The 22,353-nt window shown below is 41.9% G+C and overlaps 1 pseudogene; it reads right to left on the minus strand.

Annotated features, from left to right (window-relative positions):
- Nucleotides 1-9,213: 9,213 nt before the first annotated feature.
- LOC123448384 lies at nucleotides 9,214-13,277 on the minus strand (annotated as a pseudogene).
- Nucleotides 13,278-22,353: the final 9,076 nt, after the last annotated feature.

The following is a 22,353-nucleotide window of genomic DNA, read 5'->3' on the forward strand; positions in this document are numbered from 1 at the left end:
AACGGATCGGATGGTTGTAGATTACCCACCAGTTAATCTAGTCACCATAAAGAACAAGTATCCGCTCCCCAGGATCAATGACCTGTACGATCACCTTGCTGGATCCTCAGTCTTCTCCAAAATGGATTTGAGGTTGGGATACCATCAAATCAAGATCAAGAACGGGGACATTCCAAAAACAGCTTTTGTTACTCGTTATGGCCAATACGAGTACACCGTCATGTCCTTCGGGTTAACCAATGCCCCAGCCACCTTCTCTCGTCTGATGAATTCAATCTTCATGGAGTATTTGGATAAATTCGTCGTGGTATACCTCGATGATATTATCATCTACTCGAAGAACGAACAAGAACATGGCGAGCATCTAAGGCTGGTATTGATGAAACTTCGAGAGCATCGCCTTTATGTCAAGTTTTCAAAATGTGAATTCTGGTTACCAGAAGTGACCTATCTAGGTCACGTAATCTCTGGTAAGGGTATTGCTGTCAATCCCGAGAGAGTTCAAGCTGTCCTTGATTGGACTCAACCTGAATCGGTTAAGCAAGTTAGGAATTTCTTGGTCTAGCGAGCTATTGTCGCCGCTTTGTCGAGAATTTCTCCAAGGTTGCAAAGCCTCTAACTGAACTCCTCAAGAAGGATAAAAAGTTTGAGTGGACACCATAGTCTGAGCATAGTTTTCAGGAACTGAAAAGACGCCTGACTTCCGCACCTGTGTTGCTACCACCAGATTTTTCTAAGGACTTTGTTATCTATTGCGACGCCTCGCGACAAGGATTAGGTTGCATTCTCATGCAAGATCGTCATGTGATCGCATACGCATCTCGACAGTTGCGTCCACATGAGGATAATTATCCCACACATGACCTTGAGCTTGCAGCTGTGGTCTATGCACTAAAAACCTAGCGACATTATCTTCTGGGTAATCGTTGCGAAATATTCACGGATCACCAAAGTCTGAAATATATCTTCACCCAGCCGGATTTGATTCTCAGGCAAAGACGGTGGGTTGAGTTGATCTTGGATTACGACTTAGGGATAACTTACACCCCGGGGAAGGCCAATGTTATGGTCGATGCACTATGTCGTAAATCTTATTGTATCAATTTGATGCTACAACAAAGTCAACCACATCTCTATGAGGACTTTCGGAAGTTGAATCTTCATATTGTTCCTCAAGGATTCCTTTCTACCCTGGTGGCGAAGCCTACTCTTAAGGATCAAATTATAACTGGCCAAAAGCGTGACAAGGGTTTATCACGGATCAAGGAGAATATTTTTAGTCGAAACGCTAAAGAATTTTCCATGAACGATCAAGGTGTTGTGTTCTTCCAGAATCGTCTAGTGGTTCCTAAGAACCCACATCTAAGGCAGTTAATTCTTAAGGAGGCCCATGATTGTCCTCTCACCACTCATCCCGGTAGTACTAAGATGTATCAGGACCTACGCCAGAGGTTCTGGTGGACTAGGATGTAGAGAGAAATTGTGGACTTCGTTGCTAACTGCGACGTTTGTCGTCGAGTTAAGGCAGAACATCAAAGGCCTGCTGGCACCCTTCAACCTCTAGCTATTCCTGAATGGAAATGGGATAAAGTTAGCATGGATTTCATTACCGGATTTCCCAAGACCAAGAAAGGAAATAATGCTATCTTTGTGGTCATTGATTGTCTTTCCAAAGTGGCTCATTTTCTTCCCGTTCGTGAGAGTATAACAGCTAGCCAGCTAGCAGAGTTATATATCTCTCGAATAGTGTCTCTTCATGGTGTTCCCCTGGAGATTAACTCGGACAATGGGAGTATCTTTACTTCTCGCTTCTGGGAAAGTTTTCAGAATGCCATGGGGACTCACTTATCTTTTAGCACTGCTTTCCATCCCCAATCAAGTGGTCAAGTAGAAAGAGTGAACCAAATCCTGGAAGATATGCTCCGATCTTGTGTTATATCGTTCGGTATGAATTGGGAGAAGTGCCTTCCATTCGCCGAATTCGCTAATAACAATAGTTATCAATCAAGCTTGGGCAAAGCTCCTTTTGAAGTTCTCTATGGACGAAGATGTCGAACACCTCTTAATTGGTCAGAAACCGGAGATACTCTTTGGCCCGGATATGATCCAGGATGCAGAAGAGCAGGTTCGCATTATTCGTGAAAAGTTGAAAACAGCCCAGTCTCGTCAAAAGAGCCAATATGATCGTCATCATAAGGCTGTGACCTTTGAAGTTGATGAGAAGGCTTACCTTCGGGTTACACCTCTGAAGGGTACCCATCGATTCGGTATGAAGGGCAAGTTGGCTCCTCGTTACATTGGTCCTTTTCGCATTCTTGCCAAACGAGGAGAAGTTGCCTACTAGTAGGAACTTCCTCCGCATCTTTCCAAGGTTCATGATGTCTTCCACGTCTCGCAACTCACGCGTTGCTTTTCGGATCCTATCCGTGAAGTGGACCACGAAACGCTTGATCTCCAAGATAACCTTTCAGACCGAGAATACCCCGTGCGTATTCTTGATCAAGCTGAGCGTACCACTCGACGTCGAAACCTCAAGTTTCTTAAAGATCAATAGTCAAATCATTCTGAAAAGGAGGCAACTTGGGAAGGGAGGATCGTCTCCGACTTGAGTATCCGGCCTTATTCCCGATGACTTCTAAATCTCGGGACGAGATTCTTTTGAGTGGGGGTGAGTTGTCACATCCCTGACCCCTTAAGCAAGTTAGCTTGTACTCATGTTTTCCTTGCATTGCATCTAGGAAACTATCAACAAGAACAAAGTAAGTGGTGAAGGAAAATCCTAAAACCCTAGCCACTTCTTAAAATGAGGAAAAATTCAAACTAGTTAAAAATCAATGAACCCAAAATGGCCTCAAGAAAAGTTCAATCTTTTTGATAAATCATGAAAGTAAATGAGAAATGAAGACAACCATTTTCTTCACACTTTAAGCATTTTAAATAAATGCAAAAAGCTACTGGTTTCAAGTTTTAAATTTGAAATCAGAAACTTTAAACTAACAGAAATATTGAAATCTTTGGGAATGGTTGGAAATATTTCAACAAATATTCTGGTGTGTTTAAAATAGTTTTTACAAACTATTTGGGAGCTGAAATAGCAAAAGAGAAAGAAATCAAAAAAAACAAAAGAGAAAGAATGAGAAAACCCTTACCTGTCGCCTGAGGAGGCCCAGCCCACCAGGGGCAGGGTCGTCTTCTTCCTCTGCCTTATGGCAGAGGGGAGATCGACCATGGTGGCCCCCTCCACCTCCTGCTTCGCCGTGGCGAGCTCCAGAGCCCCCCAGGACAGCAAGACAACGGGAATATTCCCCCCGAGGCCGTCCCTATCCATTCCCCAGCGCGAGTTCCCCCCTCCTCTCGGATCTCTCCTTCCTCCTTCTCCCGCCATTGCCACGAGCTCGAGCTCGAGCCGCCGCACCCCTAGCCACAGGAACCTCCCTTCGAGTAGTCCAGCAGCTTCGCCTCGTCGAGATGGTTCTCTCTACAACGGGCGAAGTGTCCCCGAGCTCTGCAACGCCCTCAACGCCATCGTCTTCAACCCTCGGTCGCCGGCAAATCGACGGTGGAACGCCGGCAACAGCCCCTCCCCGAGCCGTCTAAGCCCTGCTCTGCATTCCTCGTGAGCATGTTGTCATTTCCCCTCTCTTCCCCCTCGGATCCGAGCCCCCTAGCCACTGGACCATCGAACCCGTACACCGGCCGCCGCCCCGGCTCGTCGCCGGCTTACTCCGGCCACCTATAGCCCTCCCTGAGGCCAGCAGTTGATGTGGTCGAGCCTAGACATCACTCCACTGCTCTCAGCATCTTGTTCCGAGAACCACAGCACGTTCCAGCATGTCGCCGGCGAGGTTCTGCCGCGGATTTGGTTGCCGCCGGCCAGGCTCCGGCGAGGGCCGACGTGGCCAAGCTAATCCAGTAGTTTAAATGCTTAAACTCTCGCTGACGGTGGGCCCAAGGCCAAGTCAACTCAGTTGAGGGGCTGGTCAGCGTGGGATTAACCCCAGAGAGGCTGACCAGTGGGTCCCCCCTGTCAGGTTTGACCTGAACAGATCGGCTGACCTGCTGATGTCAGGCTGACGCAATAAAGAGATTTTCAGTATAGAAATAATTCCAGAAATGTTAAAACTTCAAAAATTCATAGAAATTAATCTATAACTCCAATGAAAATAATTTATATATGAAAAAGTATCAGAAAAATTCAAGGAATCTGAATATGCTATTTTCAATCATGTGTGAAAAAGTTACAGAACCCAAACATGTAGATTAATGTATAAGTCAATTCTTATAAATATTTTATAAATGGAATATGGAAAATAATTAATTTTCTTTATGAATGACATGATCACAGACTGTTCTAATTACAAACCAGCAACTTAACATGTCATCCCATGCATGTTAACATCAAGTTGATCTGAGCATCAGGTCGAATCAATTTAAACGGTATCCGAGAATACCTCGTTTGAAGTGTTATTTGAATGTGATTCAAATCAACTTCAAACCTAATACATGTTGGTTATAAAAGTATATCACCTTGCATTCTCATGCCATGCTCATGCACCATCTTGATTGCATATGCTTGATATTGATTGTTGTCATTCCTTTCGGTAGGCTCCGCTCCCCCGGATTCCACCGAATATCCGTCTGACGGATATTGTCACTCCTCTGAGCAACAAGGCAAGCAACCATTTTGATCATCCCAATAAATCCCATGTTCTTGCTCCTGCACTTATTTATTGCATTAGGATCAAATGCTTCAACTGCTTTTGCCACATTAGTTGAACCCACTTCCATTGCATGACCTATCCTTGTCACAGTAAATAGCCGAACGTTGCAACCTAGCATACCTGGTAGTTGCTTGAGCCAAGATGTGCCTTATCCTGCTATGCATGCTATGTTTAGAGTTGTGTATGGTCTGTCATCTGGGAGATGAATAGAATTGTGAGGATGTGTTCGGTAATCAAAGGTTGTGTGTTGAATCTGATTTGGTAAAGGTACCGGTGAAAGGCTGTGTAGGAGTACATGGCGGGTTGTTTCATGGGAACCGTCCTTAGGAACTGAGTTCCGTGCATGTAATCCAAGACTAGATACTACCACATGCTGGGCCCTGAAATATGACCCCGCTCGACTTATTAATCGCTTAGTACTCGGTCCAGGAGTTGCAAGTAGTTTCTGGTGTTTATAGTCATGCTGGAGGCCGTGCATAGCGCTGACCTCAGAGGTGGGCTGTGATGCGGTAGGCAGTGGCACGGTGTACCAAGTGGCACCCGGATGGTGGGCTTGGGAACCCTACGCACATCGTTTGAGGCCGTGGCGGAAACCTCCGCCGGACTTCCGTACGGGTTACTCTCAGATAGTCGATAAACCTGGACTAGGTACTAGTGTGGTTAACGGTCGTGGCCGACTCCCTCGTTGGGCTGCTGCTTGAAGGTTGCCGAGGTGCATGACGTGCACATGGCGATAAGTGGCGAGAGCGTGTGTGATGAAGTACACCCCTGCAGGGTAATGATCTATTCGAATAGCCGCGTCCGCGGATATGGACTACTTGGACACATATGTTGTTCATAAATAACTTCAATGGCTACTCATAAAAATTGTCAAGATAAGCGTGAGTGTCGTGGACGGCATTCCCGTATGGAGACGGAATGATTCCACGATGGTGTATTGTTGTGGTGTTAGTGGACTCGTGTGCGAGAAATCAAGTTGTCAAAATAATTTCAAAATGCAAGTTGTCTAGCCACGAGTCAAATGCTAGCTTTCTGCATGAAACCCCACAAAACCTTATGGATACATTGCATGAGTAGATAGTTATCCTAAAGTCTTGCTGAGTACCTTCGTACTCATGTTTGCTTAATAAATATTGCAGAGGTTGCTAATGACCCTAATGGAGGGTTCTTCATAGACATAGACGACGACGAGTAGTTGGTGTCTCAGCTACGATCTGGCCCTAGGTTGGGTCTGTAGTATAGTCAGGCCATGTGCCTTCTAGTTGCACCTGTCTGTACTCAGACAGTTTTAAACTCTTCCGCTAGCTTGTAACTGAATGACTACTATTGTGGGTCGTGAGACCCTTAATGTGTAATATTATGTGTGTCGCTCTTCCGAGCCTCTTAAGTAAAGCTTGTATGTTTATGGTTATGTTGTGATGCCATCGATGTAACTATACATATCGGTATGCCATGCGTATGTGTGTCGTGCTTGATATGTATGGGGTTCGATTACCTAGTCGTGAACTTTAGTAGCACTCCTGACAAGGAAATGCCCCTTTGTGATCCAACGAGCCTTGGTAGTTCTCTACTGCTCCGGACACATTGGTTGACCGGCATCTGTCCTTCTTAGCTGCTGTGTCTGTCCCCTTTGGAGAAATGTCACGCGATGTAATGGAGTCCTTGTAGCTTGCTACGACTCGTCTAGACTCGCTGGTGACCGACACCTGCTTTGGTGGGTCATGTATGCCTGTCCTTGTGCGGTACTGCCACTTTGGTTTGCGACTAGACTTGTCGATCCGGGTTCTTTGACATTGGAATGCTAGCGGCACTATTGCATACGTGAGTCAAAAGATGCAAACGGTCCCGGCTAAGGTATGGCTGCAGCCGTGGAGTTAACCGTGCGTGAGACCGCAAAGAGATGTGATGTGTTAGAGGCTGGATTCCTATGCCTTAGGATCGGGGTCCCGACATCGATGGTACCCATGGCCAATGGAAAGAGTTGCCAGATCATCCATCGTGTGCCCCAGGAGACGTGCGCGGGCCACGAGTGATCGCCCAACCGCCATGATCGCATTCCACAGGACGTCGCCATTGTCGGGCGCCAGAACAATGTGGACCTCAAGGGGGCACCCCCACGACCCTTGGCCCTCACCCTTGAGATGCGCCTCGTGGTGTGGCCTAATAAGCTCAAGCCGGAGCTTCCACCTCGTTACGATGGCAACGCTAACCCCACGGAGTTCCTCTTGCTTTACAGTGTTAGCATCCAGGCCACGAGGGGTTATGACTGGGTCTTGGCAAACCGGTTCCGCATGGCCCTCAAGGAAATTGCACTTGCATGGCTTCTGAACCTTCCTGAGGTGTCCACCTCTTCATGGGAGGATCTATGCAAGCAGTTCATTGCTAACTTCACGGGCACAAGCGACCGCCACCTCACGCTTAATGACCTATGGGCCATGCGCCAGTGCCCTGATGATCCCCTACACAAGCTTGTCAGCACTTCAGCTGGGTGAGCAACAGGATCTCGAGGGACTCTCATGCCATCGTTATCTTTGGCTTCACCAACAACATCACCAACGTGAAGATGCGTGAGGAGATCTCCTTCAGGGACGAGCTTGACTCCGCGAAGGAAATTTTCATCATTGCCGACCGTCGCGCAAATCCCAAGGAAGGGTTCCTTTTTATCCACGATGGCCCTGGCACCAAGCCTGGCGCTAAGAAGCCTTAGGACAAGGACCCGAAGCACAAGGGCCATGTCGTGCTCGTGGCGGAGCCCGAGCAGAAACACGGGCGCGGGCGCAATGAGGCGCCAAAGTAGCCCTTTTGCACCTACCATAATGTGAACTCCCACAACAACGACGACTGCTACGAGCTCAGGCAGCTTCGTGAGGCCTGCACTTGTCACGCTTGTTGGGCCGGTGGTATCCAGGCCCGTGTGCATGAAGTCCTAGGTTCAAATTATGCGAGGGATGAAACATGATCCGTCTTCGGACCTCGTGACCAAGGCCCTCGCAAGGGCGCCCACCTCGCGAGGTGGACCTCTACGAACGATGTCGGGATATGTGTCAAGCCCTACCTCATGAGGAGACCTCCGAGGGCTGCCCTCGAGGCCGTCGCGGGGCATACCGGTCAAGGGTGGCCCGACGGATCGGGTGGTCCTACGGTGTCACATGGGTGACGCGCATCGCGCCACATGATGCCATGAGGCATACAGGAGCGCGCGGATGAGGAGGCTTTCCCCTTCTGTGCTAAGGGAGCATGACCATAGCCGGTTCCCAAAGCAATCCTTAAAGTTTTTCCTCGTTGGTGCTAGAAGACGATGATGGGAGGATCGCCATGGCAATAGGTCATCTCCAAGCCCAACAACGCGTAATGAAGGAAGCTTTTGCAGGAGACGACTGCTTTTGCCAGGATAGGTCGTGATCCTGTCCCCTTAAAACTGGCCATTGTGGCAACCCTTCCTGTCAGTTGATAACCACAAGTACAGGGTATGGTTTGTAGACCTTTTCGATAAATAAGAGTGTCAAACCCAACGAGGAGCTAAAGGTAGAACAAATATTCCGTTAAGTTATATCGACCACCGATACAACTCTACACACACTTAACATTTTCTTTACTTAAAACAAGAATAGAACTAGAAGTACTTTATGAGAATAAAACTAGAAATAGATTGCAAGATAATAAATATAGTAGTGTAGTAGCAAGCTTTTTGTAACACAATAGAAGGATTTGTCCCTAGGCAATTGACTATGTTACTAGACCTATAGAAAGGTTTTATGTGGGAGAGGTTGCTGCTAGCATGTCATCCCTTACTTGGAATTCTATGCACTTATGATTGGAACTATTACCAAGTATCCGCAACTACTAACGTTCACTGAGGCAAAACCCAACCATATCATTAAGATATATATTGGTCCCTCTTCAATCACGTATGCATCAATTTCTATATTAGGAAGAAGTAATCTGTCACTCTTGCCCTCTAGTGCATAGTCCTATCAACATACAACTAACCCTAAGGTGTGATACCCACGTGCGCTCATGTGATGGGTATGAAAGGACATCAATATATCCACAACAAAATTGAACACTACAAGAAATAAGGTCAATTATGACTCCCTATATTTGTCATTGATTGGTCATTGTTGTTGTTTATTGACCTTTTTTTGATCAAATTTACAAGGTCAACAGTTGGCTGTCAAGAATGAACAAACTTGACCTTTCAAAAAATTTGGTCGTAGATCTCTATTGACCAAAATTTTGGTTAGGTCATTACCCATTTGTGTGATCCACGTAGGATCTGACGTGGGTGTGCTGACATGGCATTACTAGTGACCAAATGGAATCATCATAAATTTCACAGCCCAATTCAATAATCTATTCTACATGGGCCTCCACCAATACTATTTTATTATTAAAAATGTCTAAATTGTTTAGGTTGATGCATTATATTGCCAAAAGCATGTATATCTTAAGATAGGCCCATTAAAAACAAGTACAAAAGAATAAAAGATTGTAAATTAGTTGTATATATTTCATTTCAGTAACACATCACATGAATTACAATACATCATCCATCCACTCCTCTACACATAAAGGTTCAAGGCCGAACAAGTGCACAACAAAATAGTTCTACAGGTACAGGTGCACAGCAAAAGGGCCCAACAAGTGCATAACCACACATCAACATAGTTCGACAAAGATTGGATGAGAAGCACAAGTTTTTGTTGATCACATATAACATTAATGATAAACGAATCTTCTTGTTCCCTCCTCCTGTCCTGTCCTCTACTTCTTCTGGGTGCTTTAGAACATGCTGATAATTCAAATAATCAAACATAAGAAAGCATACAACTTCTCTCAGTGAAGGTACGAATAAAATACATGCGAATCTTTTTTTAATCTAATCTTTACGTCTCTGAATAATTGTCTATTCTACTTCTAATCACCATGATGTCAAAAATGCATGCAAATTGTGCGTGCACCGGGTACAGAATATTATAATATAGAAGTAATAAATAAATTAGAACTATTTCATCCTCCAACAGTGGTAGTGTATTGAGCTATGGCTACGCGTATGTTTGCATGTATGTGAAGTTTAATATATGGTGCAAGCTTACACATCGAATCTACGTATCAAGAGAATATGTGCATAGGTCATGATGGATATAATTTTCATTATGAGCATTGGTTCAGCAAAGACAGTAATGAGTTCATTGTCAAAAATGCAAGAAGGCATAAGAACTTATTTTCTGCACTATAGTTCAAAAAAAACAGAAGTTTGACAATTTAGTGTGGCACTGACACCATGTCCATTGATATGGCTGACACTCACCCACACTTAATTTATCCTCGGCATGGTGTTTTGGCTCTGGGGTGTAAATATATGGTGGCCAATAGCCTGGTGCTCTCTCTAGGAAATATGCTTATGGTATTGGTGAGCAGAAAATGTAAAATGTCGTTGATTATGATATCATCAGGAGCATTCAACCAAAAACCAATATGTTTTGTTTTTGGAAAAGAAATCCAATCTCTTTAACTAGCCACTGACCATTACTTAGGCTTACTGATTGTTTTCAGAAAAGAAATCTAAAACCAATCCGATTGAACACAAAATAATGGGGTTTAAGGAACTAATACGGAATGCCTAAAATACCTTACTCGACTTTGCATGTGAAACCACCAACTAAGTTGGATCCTTTATAGCTGGAAATGTATACTCCATGTTTCCTACTCTGCTCTGAATGGAAAGAATATACATCAGTTCAAGCATCAACACAAACATTTATAGTAATGGGAAGTATATAGGAGAGTTAATTAAAATAATAAGAGGGGATAAGCATCCGTAGGGCATTCGGTTCCCCCGAACCGTTTGGGTCGGTTCTTCGGTCATTTAAAAATTTCGTTTGTCCAAAAGTATTGACCGAGGCAGCAAAGTTTTTCGCATCTTTCTCAATTTATTCATATATTAGAAGGATAATATATGCAGTTAATCAGCCGGGTGCGAAAACAAACATGTAAAAGAGCCTGAATCTCTCTTGTTGGCAATAATCAGGTTTTTATAAACAGGTTGAATTTGCTAAATTATTCATCAGAACTATACAAAAAGGTAAAAAATTGAAAACTAACATTTCAATCCAAGACAACGTTCTGAATCTAGAAAAAGCTGACCTCAACATACTCCAGTGAAATGCATTTGTAAAATGTAGCTTGGAATTACTATAACAGCTCTTATTTAGTGTGCTTGTTCGCCTTGCCATCGAGTGTCCATTGATTCAGCTACTTGATCTTGTCCATAATAGAAATTATTATAGAATGCTTCCTGCACGTAAAAAGTAATGCTTGATGCAGTTTTTTGTTGTGTGAATCGTGTGCATAGTCCATGAGCTTATATAACCGAAAATATACTAAAAGCCTAAACCATTTGTAGTTAACCCATCAAATGACTAATCTATATGGGCTAGAAATTGAATCATGTTGAATGCTAAATACTTGACGTTGAATTATGTGTAGGTAAGAACAGAATATGAAAGTTTGTTTTCTATACCAGATCAAGTGTTAATATATTAGGTGAGTATGTAAAATCTGGCAGAATGGGCAGGATACCCTAAAGTATGTTATCTACCATCATATATATCAACGGCCAGTGATTCCATGAATCTTGATTTCCGAGTGTGTACTATACTATGTGATAAGGACCCTTATTCAGTTGTAATAAATATTGATGGAAGATCTAAAGATTAGTCTAGCCCAGAACCAGGATTACTAATTACATAATCAATGCACTTGCCACATATCCGGCTTACAAAATTGTAGAAATAGCACGAACATTTCTTACAGGGTACTATTAGAGATATATTATATACTTCGGGTAAAATATGTAGTGCATGAAATTCATGATAGATGCTTCCCCGCTAAGTGGACACAAAGGAGGCCGTCACCCAAAAATAAAATGGTTCTAAGAAGGTGAACATCTGGGCCACCATCCTATCATGAACGGATCAAGATTTGAGCTAGCATAGGTTTGTGTGTTGTACTGGAAGGAGTACCTTTTGTTCGATTTCATCCCCTTAGGAGTGTAGCTGCTGTTAGTGCAGGGCACATACATGAGCATGTCACAGCTTCATGCCAGACTACTTTCAGAACTGAACTGAACCAACCAAAAAGAACATCTGGAATATGAACAATACTTCAGTTGCGTAGTTCATCGATAGAAACATAAACATATTATGATTCTATGTGAATTGAAGCACTACATTATTTCTAGCAGCAGGGTTCTACAAATACACTGACTATACATGGTGTGCTAGTTATGTATATTATATCTAACGAAGAAATCTCTTGTCAGATTGGCAAAATGAAAAAAGAGAACATTTCCGCTAATAAGATCTGCTTCTCATGGAGCCAACCAGCTTGGTTCATCCTAAAATAGATCATTTCTATACATGACAAGCAAGTTAATCATGCCCGAACAAGATAACATATATTCAAATGAAGGACAACTATCTCTCGCTCTCCACATCGGAAACAACTAGAACATATGAACTACAGAGGATGTGTACTTTCAGTTTTGATAGCAAGGCTGTCCAAATCAGAATGGAAACAACAAGAACAGTTCCACGTATCTCTGTACTAGCACATTCAAACAACAACTACATGTCACTATCCGGGTCAACGAAATACTACTCAAGAACATGTGGAACAATTCATATTTCTGTACTACAAAATCTGAACGGCACTCTCACTCTCCAGATCAAAAAATACACGTGAATGGCACTATGACTAACTAGTTTCAAAAACAACTAGAACATCTCAACTACACATGTGTACACATTTCATAAGTTTAGATATAAGAAAACCGGCCAAAAAAGCAGCAAAGTCTACTTGCATGAATTAGTGAATGATTAAATCAGCTATTTTTTGTTCTCTAAGCAAACCACACTGTCAAATTAGATGAAGCTTTAAACGATTAAATCTATAGTACTACTCACATTGGGAACACATGTACTTACATTGCAGCTGCAGGAGGCAGGAGGGTCCTGTGGCTGTCGACCCGTCGTTCTTCTCAGGAGCGATGGATAGGAGGAAGATCTGCTTGCGCCGCCCCTCGGTGGTTGGACCGCCTGTTGCTCGCCCCGCCCCGCAAGTGGCTAGATCGTCCTAGCCATTGCTCACGCCGCCCTCCCGGTGGCTGGATCGGTTGGGCCGCTGCTCGCGTCGCGTCGTCGGTGGCTCGATCGATCGGGCCCCTGCTCGTGCGGCGCCACCGGTGGTTGGATCGATGGCCCATTGCACTCGCTGCATCGCCAATGGCTGGATCAGCCACTGCTCGCGCTTGAGGGGACGCACTACCGGTGGCTGGATCGTCCGCTCCTCGCGCTCGAGGGGACGCGCCGCCGCTGGCTAGATCGATCGGGCCGCTGCTTGGGTTGCGCGGCCGGTGTCTGGATCGGCCATTGCTTAGGCTCGAGGGGAAGGCAGGGGTGGCTAGGGTTGGAGGGGAGGACATGGCGGCTAGGGTTCGAGGGGATTTGGGGTAAATGTTTGGACGGGAGCAGGTGTATGGTGCGGTGCAGCTGAAATACTTGATGAAAATACCCTAATATGTGAAGCTTGAAAGTTTTTGGTAGTAGCGGGAAAGATTTTAGGTGTGACTGGAGGCGATTTGGAGCTAAAAATCTTTGCACATACTTCCTCCATTCCTAAATATAAGACCTTTTAGAGATTCTACTAGAAGTCTACATACGGAGTAAAATGAGTAAATCTACACTCTAAATATGTCTAGGTACATCCGTATGTAGTTTATAATGCAATCTCTAAAGGGTCTTATATTTAGGAACGGAGGGAGTACTATATATACAGAAACATAATTCCTCTAATCGAGTGCATACACATATCATTTTTCTGAGATGCTTGTTGCCTGCCCGACGTAATTTATGGTTGGCCACAGCGCCACCCGCTGCCCGCTGGGTGCAAGTGATGGTCAGTTGCGCCGCCACTGCCCCTTGCGATAGACTTGACCTGGTATTTTTGTTTTCTAGGGTTTGTTTCTAAGTCACGGGCTTTCAACCAATAGTTTTTCTGTTATTTATAAAAATATTGACTTGGTTCAAGTTTGGCCCAAAGGAGGCCCATAACAGAACACATATATAATTAAAAAGATTTCCACCGCTACTACAACATATGCACGATAAATGCCTACTCGTAGGTGCTTGTTGAACTACTTTGATTGAGTCTTGTTGGCCCCATTTTTATCAATCTTAAGAATTACATGCCATTGACAACCACGCGACACTCTATCAATTTCTCCATCATACTCTGGTTGTTGAAATTGACAACTAGACATACAGCTAGATAAAAAATTGACAATTAAACGCACATTCTATGCAATTAGATAATTACCTATTCACCCTCAATGGTCATGACATTATAGGGTTTTGACCCATCCACAGTCTTCACGACCAATTTGTGAATTATGGTCATTGATCTATGACCAATTAAACCTCCGTCAATAATTTTGGCCATAATTGACCATATTTCTTGTAGTGGAACCAGTCATATGAATTTCACCAATTAGCCCATAGGACAAAACGGATCTACCGAGACATTATAGGATAGCAACATATCATTGAGAATTAGTATGTAGTGTTGAGCACCATGTTTAAGTAGAGATTTATAGTAGGAAAAGAGGTGTTACAATATTTCATAGAGGAGGGGAGAGTTGGTGTTGACAGAGGTAAGATTGTTGATGTAGATCGCCGTCACGCTCTATGCCTCGGCGGCACTCCGATGCCACGGGGGGAGAGGGGGAGAGAGACCCCCTCCTTCTTCTTCTTTATTGGCCTCTCTCCTAGATGGGATGAGAGTTCCCCCTCTTGTCCATGGCCTCCATGGAGGCGGAGGGGCAGGAGAAACTCCGAGATTGGATCTCCCTCTCTGTTCTCTTCTGTTTTGCGTTCCTTGTTTCTGGCCCTTCACCTTCTCTTATATTCCTAGAGATCCGTAACTCCGATCGGGTTGAAAGTTTTACACAATTTTTTCCATCAATTATCTTTCTTGCAGCCAAAGTAAAGCCGCAATCAACTTATGGGGTGGCCGCTAACAAGCACCATGCTCCAGGGGATATAGGTTGTGCCCATCTATCTAGTGGAGGTCGTGTAACTCCGTTTACGTTGATTCCACCTCCCAAAAATCACATATATTCCAAAATAATTCTTCGTAAATTTTTATTGCGTTTGGACATTGTTTAATGTGCATATTCTAAAAAACAAAAAAACATGCAACAAACAGGAACTGACACCTTGCACTGGATAAATATGTTAGTCCAATATATCATATAAAATGTTGCCAAAACTATGTGAAAGTTGTATAATATTGGCTTGGAACAATGATAAATTATAGATACGACGAAGACGTATTAGCATCCCCAAGCTTAGTTCCTGCTGGTCCTCGAGTAGGTAAATGACAAAAAGATAATTTTTGATGTTGAATGTTACCTAACATAGTCTTGAACAAATGTCTAATCATGGCATGAATATTAAGATACAAGTGATTCAAGGCAATAGTTTATCATTCGAAAATAAGACATCCATACTAAGGTTTACTAGGAAATAATCATGTCCTTTCAAAATAAAAATGCTTGAAAAATGATGCACCTACAAAATCATATAACCTATCATGCTTGGTCTTCCTAACATAAGGTATAAATCTTGAGCACCCTGGTGTCAAATCAAGCAATTGGATCATACTTTTTAATGAGCTTCAGCTTTTTATTACTCACTCAATACATGAGTGTGAACCATGAATATAGCATAAAGGTGGAGTAGAATACGGTGATAGGTTTAATAGGGTAAAAGTGAAGTAGAAAGTCTCGCATCGACTCAGCGTATAAACGGGATGTGGAGATGCCCATCAATAGATATCAATGCAAGGAGTAGGAATTGTCGTGCAACGGATGCACTAAAAGCTATAAGTGTATGAAAGCTCAATATAAAAACTAAGTGGGTTTGCATCAAACTCCACAATGAAGAATTCCCACTAGTGTATGAAAGTGACAACATATGAGACTCTCCATATTAAAAACATGGTGCTACTTTGAAGCACAAGTGTGGAATTAGCATGCCCCTTCTCTCTTTTATCTCTTTTTTCTTCCTTTCTCATTTTTTCTATTTTTATTTCTCTTTTTTTCTTTATGTCTGGAGTCTCATCCTGACTTTTGGGGAAATCATAGTCTCCATTATTATTACCTCACTGGGTGAATGCTCTAATAATAAATAATAATGATTATCACACTTCTATTTACTTACAACTCAATATTACAACTCGATACCTAGAACAAAGTATGACTCTATATGAATGCCTATTGTAGTGTACCAGGATGTGCAATGATCTAGCATGGCACGAACATCAAAAAATGGACAAGCCATTGAAATATAATGCTATCTATCTTACAATCATGCAAAGTAATATGATAATGAATGCTCAAGTCATCAAAACGGAACCGTTGGAAGTTGCATGGTAATATATCTCGGAATGGCTATGGAAATGCCATAATAGGTAGGTATTGTGGCTATTTCTAGTAAGATATAATAAGGCATATGTGTGATAGTATGTACCATATCACGGGGTTTTAATGCACCTACAAAGTTTGCACCGACTCGAGGTGAGAAAGGGCAATGCATGGTACCGTAGAAACTAGCAAATTGCAGAAAGGTAAGAGTGCGTATAAACCATGGATTCACATTAGGCATAAAGATCTCACATACATATTTAAAGATTTTGTTAGCTCTCTCGAAGCAAAGCACTACACGCATGCCCCAAGGGAGAAGGTTGGGAGGAGTAAACCATCGCGCAACTCCGATTATAATAGCACAAAAGATTTCAATCAAGGATAAACCAACTTCATCTCATAACCAGAGACTATACATCCATGCTTCGGGAATTACAAACCTTAACATCAATATTCTTACTAATCCACATTCATCAACTAGTTGATGCACATATTACTATTTTAATGTTGCAGAACTATTGCATGGAATCAAACAAATCATACTGAGTGATCTACAAGTTTTATGTAGGATATCATGACTAACCATGTAAATGACCAATTCCTTTTGACTCTCTAAACAGGTATAAGTGAAGCATGAGAAGTTAAATATTTCTACAAAATACCATGCTCTAATAAATATAGGTGAAGCAAAAGATCATTCTACAAATAAGGTTTTCTATATGTAGAGAAACACGCAATCCAAACTTCAAATGTTATAAGTGAAGCATAGGAAGCGTTCTATAAACTTGTACTCAAAAACAATAAGTGAAGTGCAATGAGCATAATATGGATCAACCATAGACTATCTCATACCAGCACGGTGCATAAAATAAAAGTGAAAACTAAACACAAAATATGCTTCAAGATTTACGCATATCACGTGAACTAAACAAAGAAGAAAACATACCGAGACTTGTTGAAGAAAGATGGGATACCGTCGAGGGCATCGCCAAGCTTAGGCGCTTGAGTCTCCTCGAATATTTACTTGGGTTGCCTTGGGCATCCCCATGGTTAAACTCTAGCCTCTCCTCGTTCTCCTCATATCGAGACCTCCTCGATCTTCGAACACTTCATCCACAAATAAATTAACAAAAAACTCGTGAGATCCGTTACAATAATAATGCAAATTAGTATCGTAAGTATTGTTGCAAAACCATTCATATTTTGTTCTTTAATTATATCTATAGTAATATAACTTCCCCATAGCTTATATCACCGAAGCAATCGATAGTTTCATCAAAACTAGAAAAACAATGCATCAAAAACCAAATCTGTCAAAAAAGGACAATATGTAGTAATCTGAACATTGACCATACCTCTTTAACTTTAAAAATGATGAACCATTAGTAAGAAATAAAAAAAATCATAGCATTACTGTGTAAAAGTTTCAAAAACTTTTGACATTCCAGTAAAAAATATAAGTTCACACACTACAATGAATTTTTTTTGTTTTTGCACCGCACATACCAACAAGCAATCTAATCATCCTAAAGGAAAATCTTGGAAAATTATTTTGATTATAGAATGTATTTGTACAAGGGGATAATTACTTTTATTGAAAAGTTTTTGTAATCAATATTAACAAAGTTTCCATGGGCATGAACAAAGTTCAAGGACGTCCCCCACTTCAACGGTGTTCGTCTTTCTCAATTTCACTTTCCTTTTTGAAAAAATTTATGCTCCCCTCTATATTTTTTATTTTGAAACTTTATAAAAGCACACAACAAAAATAACTGAATCTTTAAAACTTCTGAGTTGTCTCCCTGGCAGCGCTTTCTTTAAACCACTAAGCTAGGCATAAAGTGCTCAAGTAATGGACCCACACACATCCCAAGGTATATCAAAGCCAATTTTAATTAACAATGATTTGTAATTTAGTAGGGATCACAAAGAAACATATATTGTGCAATGACAAAGTCTAACACTCTTCCTATGCATCAGAATGTCATATAAGAACAATTCATGCACATCTAGGAAAGGCGAATACATAGTATAAGCAGTTTCTTGCAATTTTATCGTGTTGGAAACATAAAGAGGTGGAGATGTAGTTCCTCTGTCATAATAATTGCAAATAGGAGGATCAAGAACATGGGTATTATATCCATCAAAATCATCATGTGTAATGATAAAATTCAACCCATCTATATAAACCTTAATAAGAGCAAACTTCTCTGAAATAGTGTAGTTGGGAGATTTCAAAAAGATAATAGGACTATCATATGTGTGCGCAATAGAAACAACTTCATTAGTAGCATAAGGGACTATAGGAAGTTCATCCTCACAAGGAAAATTCATATTAGCATGAGGGCCACTAGCATAGCAAGGACAAATTTCATCAAAAGGGATATTTCCAAAGAATCAAAGGGATAATAGAAGTTATCATAGCATTCATCCTTCGGTAAGCAAGAAGGGAAATTAAACAGTGTATGAGTTGAAGAGTTACACTCATTAGAAGGTGGGAACGGGTAGCTAATCCGCTCTTCCACTATTTGTTATTCACTCTCCTCCTCATATTTTTCATCCAATAAGCTCAAATTTTCATAAATTTCTTCTTCCATAGACTCCTGCAAAATATTAGTCTCTTCTTGGAGAGCAGAGATGTCCTCAATATATAGCTTAACATAAGCATTGGAAGCATAGTTTTCATGGCAATATTTAAGTATGGCAAAAAATAGATTTGGAAAGAGTATCATCATACATTTCAACCAAAGAAGCAATTTCATAAGCACCCTTAAAAGAAACAAATTCTTCAATTTGTTCAAAATCATAATAACTATAAACACCTTTCGTATAGAAATATAAAATTCCATTATCACTAAACTCACACTAATAGGGAAGGTGTTTCTTAGGGTCTTCAGAACAACAAGTATAATCTTATAGTTCACATAAATTCCAAACATAGAAATGCAAAGTATTAATATGATGCCATAAAACTTTCCCTTTTTGAGATAAAGCGGTGTCGCACATAATAATCATGCTCATCTAATGATTCGCCCTCAATTAAACTAGTTGGGGTTTTAGCACGAGCTCATAGGGATCGAAGATGATCCAAGTAAAAAGCTTCCGTAGTATGATAGGTATTGGGTGGTTATTCAACCATTGGTTCGGCAGGTACAACTATTTTTTTGGGTATTTTGCGTTTCCTACCCATAACTAAAGATCGAAAACAAGAACAACGTAAAAACTACTTAATGATAAAGCAAACAAGCACACACGAGAATATTCATCCCACGCTATTGCTCCCCGACAACGGCACCAGAAAAAGGTCTTGATAACACAAAATTATAGGGGTTAGTTTGTACCCCTTGTCGAGAAATTAGAGTGTCGAACCCAACGAGGATCTAAAGCTAGATCAAATACTCCCTCAAGTTCTATCGACCATCGATACAAGTCTACACACACTTAACGTATGCTTTACCTAAAACAAGAATAAAACTATAAGCACTTTTCAAGAATAAAACTAGAAATAAATTTGAAGGTAATAAATATAGTAGTGTAGAACCAAACTTTTTGTAACACAAGAGAAGGATTTGTCCCTAGGCAATTGGCTATGTTACTATATCGATATCAAGTTTTTATGTGGGAGAGGCCGCTACTAGCATGCAATGACTTACTTGGAATTCTATGCACTTATTATCTGAATTATTAGCAAGCATCCGCAATGATGAACGTTCATTGAGGCAAAACCCAACCATAGCATTAAGATATATATATTGGCCCCCCTTAAATCCCGTATGCATCAATTTCTATCTTAGGAAGAATTATTCTGTCATTCTTGTCCCCCAATGCATAGTCGTATCAGCATACAACTAACCCTATGGTGTGATCCACAAATGCGCTCATATGATGGGCACCAAAGGACAACAACATATCCAGAAGAAAATGAAACCAATCATAGCAATTTCACAAATTAGTCATAGGACAAAACACATCTACTCAAAAATAATAGGATCGCCACATATCATTGGGAAATAGGATGTACTGTTGAGTACCATGTTTAAGGAGAGAGTTATAGTGGGAAAAGTGGTGTTACACTGCTGCATAGATGGGGACAGAGTTGGTGTTGATGGCTGCAAGATTATTGATGTAGATTGCCGTCACGCTCCTTGCCCAATTGGTACTCCCGCGTCACCAAAAGAGAGGTGGGAGAGCCCCCTCCTTCTTGTTCTTCCTTGGCCTCCCCCTAGATGGGAGAAGAATTCCCCCTCTAGTCCATGACCTCCATGGCGGCGGAGAGGAAGGAGCCCCTACGAGATTGGATATCTCTCTCTGTTCTCTTCTCTTTCGTGTTCCTCGTTTCTAGCAAATCACTATGTCTTAAATTCCTGGAGGTCCGTAACTCCGATCAGGATGAAATTTTTACACGAGTTTTTTTCCATAAATTATCTTTCTTCTGCCCCAACTAGAGCCACAACCGACTTACAGGATGGCCACTAGCCACCACCACATGCTAGGTGGTATTGGTCGAACCTTTGTATCGATTTGAGGCCATGGGCCTCGTCCACGTTGATTCGACCTCCCAAAAATCACATATATTCCAAAATAGTTCTCCGTAAATTTTTATCGCGTTTGGACTTCGTTTGATATGGATATTCTGCAAAATTAACAACATGCAACAAACATGAACTGGCACATGGCATTGCATCAATATGTTAGTCCAATAAAGCATATAAAATGTTGCCAAAAATATGTGAAATTTGTATAATATTGGCATAGATCAATCAAAATTATAGATACGGCGGAGTTGTATTACCAGTTCATTTTGGTGGCAAGAGGACCAAGGCCAATATAAGGGAGGACAAACCACCACCCTAGGGACAAGGACTCTTATAATCTCTTTGGCACCCACTAATCAAGAACGAAGGAGTAGGGTCTTTGAATGAGAGGTGGGCTGAACATGGGTAATCTTGGGCGTTCATTGTCCCTTACCTAGATCGAATCAGTTTGTTGCACTAGGCAGTGCCGTGGAGTAGGTCCTTAAAGCTTGCTCACCCTAGAGTTGGACCTCCTTGGGATCTCGGAGCCCTGAATCTGACATTTGGCGCCCCACATAAGTGTGATATGTGATTCTTCGGTTTCATTCCAGCTCCAGCTGTAATGCCCTAGATGTAACCCTTGCTATATTTGGAAACCTTTCCTATTTGGAACCATGATGTCAATGCTATAAGAGTATCATTTCATGTCAGCACCTTTGCATCATGCCATTCATTGCATTCATGTCTTTTCCTTGGTGTTGTTGTTGTTGTTGTTTGATCCATGATGAGTGCAAGTGTGTTATGTTGGTGTGATGATGTGGTGATTGCAAAACTTTAGTTTCAAATTATGATTGTTTTCAAACTAGGTTTCAAAAACCCCTTCTCCATTATTTATTTGAGCTCATGTTTAACTTGTGCAAAACTTGTTTTAAAAATGTTGTTCATTTGTAGTTTTACCTTGTGATTGAGGGGTGTTGTGATTGGGGTTTTAAAACTTAAACCACATTGGGTTTTATAAACAAAAGAGTATATTAAATTCTGTTTTGGATTTAATTTAAATACTCCAAAAATGAGTTTTATCTTTTATTTAAATAGGGCATAATTCCCTTATGCCCTAGGCATTTTTATTTTGTTTTCTTCAAACCCGTGGGAGGGTGTGGTATTTTTATTTGCACGTGATATTTAAAAATGTGAAAACCCTTTTTATTTTGGACAGAGAAGCTAGATTGGATGGCTCCCTCCTTCCCCTGGCCCATCTTCTGTTTTCCTCGTGCACGCAGCCCATCTCCCTCTCCTTCTTCTCCCTGACGGCGTCCTATTTCTCCCGTCAGACACATAGTGTGAGCGAGAGAGAAATCTACGCCTGACGCCGTGAGTACACGGACGTCGAGGGCTATTTAACCTCGGCGTGCATGCCACTTCTGCCTACGGTTCTCCGTCTCCCCTCCTCGCCGCCGCCACCTCTTTCTCTTCCCTTGTTCCCCTTTGTAGACAGATCAGAGAGAGAGGTAAGTTCAGAGAAGTACATCCGCGCGCCGTCGCAATGCCATTGTTCTCCTCATCGCCGGCAGCCTCCCCCGCGGCGTCCCAGACGTCCGCGAGGATGCCGGTGGAGCCCTTGTTCCATTCTCGC

The sequence above is a fragment of the Hordeum vulgare genome, chromosome 4H (assembly GCF_904849725.1).
Source record: "Hordeum vulgare subsp. vulgare chromosome 4H, MorexV3_pseudomolecules_assembly, whole genome shotgun sequence".
NCBI classification, from domain to species: domain Eukaryota; kingdom Viridiplantae; phylum Streptophyta; class Magnoliopsida; order Poales; family Poaceae; genus Hordeum; species Hordeum vulgare.